Source organism: Mastomys coucha, unplaced genomic scaffold (genome assembly GCF_008632895.1).
Source record: "Mastomys coucha isolate ucsf_1 unplaced genomic scaffold, UCSF_Mcou_1 pScaffold22, whole genome shotgun sequence".
In the NCBI taxonomy this organism is placed as follows: domain Eukaryota; kingdom Metazoa; phylum Chordata; class Mammalia; order Rodentia; family Muridae; genus Mastomys; species Mastomys coucha.
Window position 1 is genome coordinate 201,304,455 of NW_022196905.1, and position 9,313 is coordinate 201,313,767.

The window sequence follows — 9,313 nt, forward strand, 5'->3', positions numbered from 1 at the left end:
GAAGCAGGAAAGAATGAGTACTCCTATAACTACACTGCACTTGAATACACCAATGAGAAGGATAGTTTTGCATCTTGCTTTACACAGCAAGCTGTGCTGGGTTTTAGACATAATTCTATTTGCCACAGTTACATTTATAATGTAACTCCTAAGTCAAAAGAATGTGTTTACAGAGAGCTTGTAATAGCTGTAATTACACATGCATACACTGTGTGCTCCACAGGGAGGTATCGCCCCAGGCAAATGAAGAAGCGGGTCATGAAGAAATTAAATCGGAGTCACAGAAAGGATTTGAAAGCCAGAGCAGCTCTTGCTATGGAGGCATCTGAAACTTCACAGTCAAGTTCTTGGAAAACAACAATTCCATATTGGTCAAAATGCAAAGGCCCATTCGTTTCCTTTTGAGAATTTTGCAGTATGTTATAATACTTAAGCAAGACAGTATAAAATCAAAGCCGACCTACCTACCTGGGGAAAAGCGTGTATTTGTTACTCCAATTATTTTTAGAGTTTTTCTTCCTGCCAAAATTATTGGAATACAAAAATGAGAAGCAAAGTGTTGGAAAACTACTTTCAATTGACTTTAGCAAATATTTAACAGGTACCTATGAAAGAAGCCAAGGAAATGAAGGAACAATTTAAAGAACCTCAAGAAAACAATTGTCAAGAGGCCTGGATTTGGAAAGCTTTCCAAGTTGACTGTAAGTTACAATACATGGCTGAGCTTCACAGCTCTGTGGTTAGCAAGAGGATGGGGAGACCATTAGGTGGCAGGGGTGGGGATGTGGGGGAGTGGTGATTGGAAGAAATCACTTTTCCTTTGATTTTATTCCCATCCCCCACAGCCATAAAGGAAGAGAAGGCCAAGTAAGGTGAAAGCTGCTAGAAAGTAGAAATATACAAAGACTTGAGACAGTAACTCCAGGGAGGTCTTGGCAGATTCTGACCCCATACTCAAACCTAGGACTCTGAGAAAGTAGGTATCGAAATGCCTTTTAGCATGTGTTTGTGTTTCTTAGAAGCTAGCTGTTTGTCCCATAATGCTGAGGGGTTTCTTCCCATTATCTCCATAGCATTGTGAATCTTTAATACTAGAAAACGAAATTGCAATACAAAGATGTAAAGACCGAAAACAAGTTCAATGACTTTTGAGCAGATAGAATATGGGGGAGCTTATGACAAATCAACAGTAGTATAAGTAAGAATTTTTTTAAAAAAAGATTTAATTAATAAATTATGTTTTACATGTATGTGTCTATTGTTTCTCTCTCCCCCACCCCTGCATGCACTTATGTGTTGTACACAGAGTGTTGAGTTCATCAGAATTGCAGTTACAGGTGTTGGTGGGACTCTTGACTTGTTATATGGGTACTGGGACCCAAACTCTGGTCCTTGTGATTACACAGCAAGTACTAGTAACCACTGAGCCATCTCTCCAGCTCCAAAGAAACCATTAAAAAAATAACTTTACAAGTAAGATGTTAATATGTGTTAGCATATTACTACATGCCCCACACAGCTTTAAATTCTATATTTGTCTTGGTTGATCTAAACACTACCCTAGAGTATGTAGTTCATTATTTCTATTTTACTAGGAAGGCTATTGAGGCATGAAAGTTTAAACTTACCAAGTGGACTATCTGATACATGGTAGAGCTGGAATTTCCCTCTTGCTCTAGAATCTACAGCCAACTAGTGTACTCAACCATTCTGACATTTTGTTTTGCAAGCCAATATTTAATTCTAAAGAGATTCCTTATACATGTCTTTATTTCTTAGGTAAATTTAATTTAATAGGTTTTTGTTTTTGTTTTTGTTTTGTTTTTTTGTTTATTTTGTTTTTTTGTTTTGTTTTGTTTTGTTTTTTTGTTTTTTTTTAGCTTTCTTGTCAACTATGGAAACTTGCCCAATAAGTTGATGTGAAATAAATTGATGTGAATCCCCAGTTTGGCTCCTGCTATTGATGACTGACACTCATGACAGTTCTCATCAACAAAAATTCCTCACTACAGTAATAAATCTTTCTCTTGGACACAGAGCTTGCTTTTACACTTATGTAATGTTCTATCTATCTATCTATCTATCTATCTATCTATCTATCTATCTATCTATATCTATCTACCTATCTCTATCCATTTATCTATCATCATCATCACCTATACATTGTTGTGCACATGTGAGAATCCATGCTTGCACATCTGCACATGCACCACATTGTTCATGCAGTGGTTAATGGACAAACTATAGCCATTAGTTCTCTGCTTTCACCATTTGGGTCCCAGGATTGAATTTAGGTCTCATGAATCTTGACAGTAAATGCCTTTTCTTGATGAGCCATCTTCCAGGCCTTGAAGCTTGCTTCTTGACTCCCTGAAATACCAGCTGAGCAGCCTTATTGTGGATGTCATGAATGTGCCTGTCACACATCCTGGTACTGCCTGGGAAAAATGAAATGAACCCAGAAAGGAGGTGAGGTACCAACTGGCCATCTGTAAAAGTCCAAACCATGAAACAGCAATTCCAGCAAACAGGGCCAATACCTCTTGGGTCTGCAATACAGAGAGACTCCATTTTCTTAAGATCTAAAGCAAAGGATTCAATGGTCTGTTCAATGACAGCCATCCGTTTAAACTACTATAGAGATAAAGCCAATCGTTTGAAGGAAGAATTCTAAGCTGGGCAGGTACTGGAGAGAAGTGGGTTCAAAAAGAACAGAGGTATAGGAAAGAAGACAGAGCATCAAGCAGACTGCACACCTTTAATCTGTTGGGCACAGCCAGTGTGTGTGGAGAAGGCAGAGAGAAGGCTCCATTTCCACATCACCAAAAGGCACTACTTTGTTGCTGACATCTTCTGGTTTCTAGTTCAACAGTAATTTGTTATTCTAGGGCACATTTATTGACCTCTGTTACATAGAAAGGCTTATACAGAGAAGAAAAAAGGATTTAAAATAATATCACAAGAGTAAGAAACTTAGGTTGTGCTATGTAGAGGAGGAGACAAGATATTGGTAGGTTTTTGTTTCCTATGGACTCTGCCCTATTGTATGCTTGCTCTCATCCAAATGACAGGATGGATGGGAAGGATCGGAAGTGGGAGGATAATGATGGGTCTTATCAGACTTTAGACTTAATTTGGCTCGTTATGAAACAGAACAGTGTGTGTGTGTGTGTGTGTGTGCGTGCGTGTACTTGAATTCAAGTGTCTACATATTGACATTTTCATGTACCTTCTGCAGCCAAAAACCTGAGTAGACTATACCATAAAAGGTCTTTGGCATGAGACTGAATACATAATATTTTATTGGAACATGACAATATCAAAACAAAAAATGATTTTTAAAGTCCTAAAATATGACTAGCACAACCCAGAAAAGTGGCTAGCAAATAACTTATAACGAAAAATGGCTAAGATTCACCCTATCTAACTCATGTTGCTAGACTGATGTCTAGCATTTTTATAATGGTTTTCTTCTGGTGCTGGGGATTAAATCCAGAGCCTTGAATGTACTGGGAAGATGTATTTTCATTGAGTTATATGTACTTGGTTGTTCTGGGTGGTTTTTCTGGACTAAATTATGCACAGTATCAGTGTATAGATAGTACAGATAGGAAGGTACAGTACATAGAAGGTACAGATAGGAAGGAAGATAAAGGGCAATTGTTTTTAATGTTACCCATAAAAACAGCAACTCACATCTTAAGATACAAAATAATGCAAACACAACTCTGAAACCCCTTGCTTCTTTGTCTCTGTGGCTACTGTTATCTTCAATGTACCATTTAACATTCTTGTGTACTAATCTGTATTCTGACTACTTCAGTAGTCTTAAGACAGTATTGTTTTTAAAAGTAACTTTAAGGAAAACATTTATTCGTACAAGTTATGTATATTCACGAGGCCAGACTGGCCTCAATCCCCCTTTTGCTAAGAATGTATAAGCCCCCTGCTTCCACAGCTCCAGTGTTTGTTGGTTTGTTGGTGTGTTTATTTGTTTTTAGGTACTGGGTATCAAACCCTGGGCTTTGTGCTTGTTAACCAAGTCCTTTACTAACTAAGTCACTGTGTACTTCTTTTTAACTTGCTTAATCTTAATTGGTATTTTGTTTTTGAATTTCAGATCTGATAAATCCACCCCTGATTTATTCATTATGGATATATCACCATTTAATTTGTTCATCTACTTTTATAGCTTTTTCAGTTTAATTGAGAATACAAGGGCAACATTTTTCTTCCTGGCATGTGTACCTTGGAGTGGATTTACTCCTATAGTTATTCCACATGTATTTATTGATCACCTGTTATATGTCAAATGCCAGTTTCTATCCCAGACACCAATAAATGAAGAAAAAATTAGTAAGTCCTTATACTCAAGGAGTTTTAATTCTATTGAAGGAAATGGATAGTAAAATTAAATGAGTAATTCACCGTATATCATAAAAGTTTATGGAGAAAACTACCAGATAGTGGAATTGTGTAGTGGGGGCAGGACGTCTCCCACCCCCTTTTAACATAGTAGATATAGAAAGCCGTACCCTAAAGATATTTTAAGGAAAAATATGAAGAAAGAACATTCGGCCCAGAAGGAGCAGAAGTAATGGAGGCCCTGATGACAGAGGTACAGTAAGGTCCCATGGTGGGTGATGTGGGCTCTTCAATGGCAAGAAGCATTAGACAAATCAAACAGAAAAGACCTTCTTAGTACCTGGCAGGACAGTGCATTTTATTCCGCTTTATCCCAGACAAGAAGTCACTGCATGCAGTACTGTGATGACAGTTCACTGCAAAGAACTATGCTGGGCATCGTGTGGACTCAGATTGTCATATGTAGGCCCAAGGAAGTCTATTAGAGGCAGTGCTAGCCTAGCATCTGAGCCAGAGGATGAAGCTCGGGGTGGAGCACACTAGAGGCGATGGAATGAAGAATCAGATGTTGGAGATCTGAAAGGGAGAAGCACCTGGATTGGTGGATAGACCAGAGATGTTGATGAGAACAAGTGCAGTCAAGGGTGACTGCAAGAATTTTTTTCTTGAACTTATAGAAAGGAAGTCTTGACATTTTACATTAGATATCCACAGAGACTTTATGTATAGTTTTCATGTGTGTACATCTTAAACTCACTGGTTATCCTAAAACTGTGCTCCAAATTTTGTATAACTACATGTCCTATTGTAGTAACACCAAATGTAATTGTCCATTATTTTTATTTTGGTAATTTGGTGGTATTCAGCATTCTCAGTGTTGACTATTCTTGGAATAATCTTGGGCTAAGCCATCTGTATTTTCACATTTATAGTCTACTGGCTGTGGTGTGATTGCCGTATTATCCCAAGTCACCAGAGTCCATACAGATAGTCTAAGATAAATGTCTGTGGTGTGTTTCATTTATTATGATTATTCTTGAGGAAACATAACTATCCACAGACAGTGCTGTTTGATTTTATATGGATATTCTTGCTGCTATGGATTTTGATGAGGATCAAGATCTCGTTCACATAAACTACGTGACGGCACTGAAGGAGCTGAGTTTTAATTATACAAGGAAAGAATTTAATCAATCGAAATTACATACATTTAATAAAACCTTATAAGGCTAATAAGGATGACCTAGTAGGCCTCTGTTAGGATGAACTGTACCTGGAATATTAAAGCGTATGATTGAGTGACTGAAAGTATCTTCCCTTTCATAAACGTATGCATCCACCTGACAGGTATCTGAATATCAAAGTGTGTAGATCACTGTTCCTAACTAGAAGGCTTAGCTTTTCTTTACAGCTATTATGTGGAGAATATGCACACTCTTTTAACATTTACATTGGCTGATGATTGTTAATGGGTTGAAGAGAAAGAGGCACAATCATCAAGAACTGTGGATTTCTTTATGTAGAAAATATCATTCTACCATCTCTTTGAAAATATTTGGAATGTGATTTCCTCCATACCTTGATTTTTATAGATGATAGTTCCTCCCATTTCTACTTCTGGAGGTTGCCAGTGATCCAGACACAGTAGTTTAGAAACAAGGACAGTGGTGGGACCTTCTTATGGACCAGACTGCATGATAAGGAATAAAAATCCCTGACTTACAGCCTAGGCTCTGTGATTAATTAACCATTTTTTATTGCGTGGTGTATTATTGTACAGTTTTATATCTGGGGCCTCATAAATTTAAGTGGTTTGAAAGATACAATTTCCATTTAAAAATACTTTTAAATACAGAAAATGGGCCAGGTCTGGTGGCATATGCTTTATTCCCAGCACTAAGGAAGCAGAGGCAGGCGAATCTCTGTGAGTTTGTAGCTAGTCTGGTCCAATGTAGCCCTACATAGTGAGTTCCAGGCCAGCCAGGGTTACATAGTGGGGCTCTGTCTCAGAAGAAGAAAGAAGATGAGGAGGAGGAGGAGGAAGAAGAAGAGGTAAAGGAGGAAGAAGAGGAAAAGGACTTCCTTTTGTAATATTAAAGTCATTTTGTTTTGAGACTAAATTTTGCTATCTAGTCCAGACTGATCCAAAAGTCAAGATCATTTTGCCTCTCTCCTCCCAGTGCCAGGTCTATAGGTATGCACCACAATCCACTTTCAGGAACTAGCTATCCACTCAAAAGTTGAGAGTGCAGAAGACCAAGAAGGGTGAGTGATGTCAAATAACATGTCCCTGTGCTCCTCTGAAGACATGAATGGAGAAACAGATGATGCAACAATTCAACCTGTATGAGACTGGAAAAATAGTTCAGAGGTTAGGACCAGAGTTCACATCCCATTAGATGGCACACAGTCCTTAATGCTGTCTTTTGGCCTCTGGGGGCAACTGCACACACATATGCACAAACAGTTACCAAGATACATACTCACACAAATAAATACAAGCACACAGGCTCACAAATAAATAAAAATCTTGAAAATTTTTAAACTAAAATTAACAAATAATTTATATACAATTTGAATATTACTTATATATATTATCTTCTCTTTTCTTTAAGTGTTGAGAATTTTTTTCTGGGTGTGTAAGAATAAAGGAGAGAAAGAATACTGCTTTCACATTTTCTTTGTGACATTTATACCAGTGGGGATGGTGCTTGTGTTTAAAGTAGGAATGCCTTGAGATGACTGGCCTGGCTTCTCATTGCTATTCCTCCCACTTCTCCTTATAGCTGGGGCTACTTTATCTAATTTATCAGTTTGATGATGCCCAGGGTTTTCTTCTGTTTTGATTTTTAAAGACAGAGAGTCAACCACATAGCCCTGGCTGGCCTGAAACTCATTATGTAGACCAGTCTGGCCTTGAACTCAAAAGAGATCTGCTTCCCAGTGCTGGGATTAAAGGCTTGTGCTACCAAGTCTGGCCTGGGGCTTTGGAGCAGTCTCTGTCTTGGCCTCATTTAAGGATCTCTAAGCTAGCAGTCAGTAGCCTAGCCATGCTGTTGTAGGAAGTTGTTTCCTTATCCTGGCCCCAGCACAAATGCAGTCGCTAAACGTTGGCCTCATTTCGTCAGAGCTGAATGTGTGTATTCCTTGCGCTGTTCCTGGGTCCTCCTGGAACCCAGGTCTTGCTGCTCACTTGCTTACACTATTGACAAGTGAAATTTCTCCCTGTGTTCTAGTCCCTACCTTAGGATCCTGCCACCTGCTGCCATACCTGCCAACAGCGCATTCTTTCCTCTGGTTGGCCACCCAGCCACACCCTGTCCCTTCCCAGGATAGCTGCCAACCACCCAGTACTATGCACCTCTGTGTTTATCAAGCAGTATCTTTTGGGCTTTTGCCCACTGATTGCTTCAGATTCCTTGACACTCCCTTCCTCTCCATAAGACAATCAACTACTTCTCAATCCTTAGAAGGTGTCCTGCCAATGAACTAGGTCTCACTAATATGTAGGCCAGTGTCCCTGGACTGATGCAGGCTGAGCCAGTTCCTCATGCCCCAGTGGGAGCACTTTTTATTAAAGGTTTTCTTCCTTACACAAAATTGTCTTCACAGAAGGTTTTCCGCTAAGATCATCACACGTCTCACGTGGTCAATAAAGTTTAATGATCATGAAATTTGGTGTTCTTCCAAATGCATGATCAAGATGACCAAGGTCCCTCAAACAGGAATGAAAACAAAACCCCAACCTCATTGTGCTTTTATATTCCTCTTCTTAAAGCAAAAATAAAACAAAAATGAACCTTAAAGGATACAAAACGGCCAGTTAACTAAACAATGGGCAATGAAACATTTTAACCAAAGATTTAATGACTGTTTACCATGTCAATGAACATTGGTCATTGATTTTAGTATACTGAAAATAACAATACTATGCTGCTAACTAAATGTCTAAATCTACTGTCCCCACTTGCCCCCAAGAAGCCCAGGCGTGACTTTGATGTTCCCCTATGTTACTAGATGACTAAAGGAATCTTAACAAGAAATCATGGCCTGCTCATTTAGTTGGATCCTTTGGTACTAAGTGGAGTTTCGGTCAGTTTCGTTATGTTATACATTTGCTACTGAATTCCACATGGAAGAGGCTATTTTGTACATACATGTAAATCGAACCATAAAGTTTCAAAATCAGTAACCCTGTCTTGCATGTACATATATTTCTCACCGATTACTTGCTCCTAAAGTTGGTAGGTTTAAAAAAAAAAACAAAATAGAATCTGAAAGAAACCATTACATTCTTATGGAAAACACATAAATACAGAATCCATAACAGTGTGTCCCAGTAAACACATTAAGAAGGTTTTTACTGCCCCCTGCTGTCGATTTCTTAAAATAGCAACCATTACAGTAAAAATTGACAGTGCAAACTAGCTAGTGAATAACCCCAATGCTTTATTCTAAGCAATGATTGCAAAGTAAGAAATTCATGCCAGCGACTTGTGCATAAGCTCACACAGAAAGGCAAAATGTATAAGGCCTGTTTTTGACTCGTGTAGCTGGTCTTATCTACTTCATTCTTTTTCTAAATTAAATTATTGGAATTTGCTTTTAAACATTTATATAGATTGGATAAAACATTCAAATAACGCAATGGATGCCAATCTTTGTAGTCTAATCCTGACTTGCAATTAGAAAATTAGACATGCTAAAGAGCCTGGGTAAATGGTAGCTACAAGGCCACAAGCAGGGCATTAATATTTTACATATGATTTAATTCAGACATCATAAAATAGAATGTGATTTCTTATTACATTTTCATCTCATAGTTGAAGTCACCAAGTCTCAAAAGCATCTTGTTTTAAGAGACTAGTCCAAGGAAGATCCCTGATTATAAGTCCTGCAATTTGGATGTAAAGTCCCTCTTCTAAACTTTTTTTTTTTTTTTTTTTTT

The 9,313-nt window shown here is 38.2% G+C and overlaps 1 protein-coding gene across 3 annotated transcripts in view; it reads right to left on the reverse strand.

The window, feature by feature from the left end:
- The window catches only part of Palld (palladin, cytoskeletal associated protein), a 393,911-nt gene that overhangs the window by 366,696 nt on the left and 17,902 nt on the right, over positions 1–9,313 (reverse strand). The window lies entirely within an intron of this gene.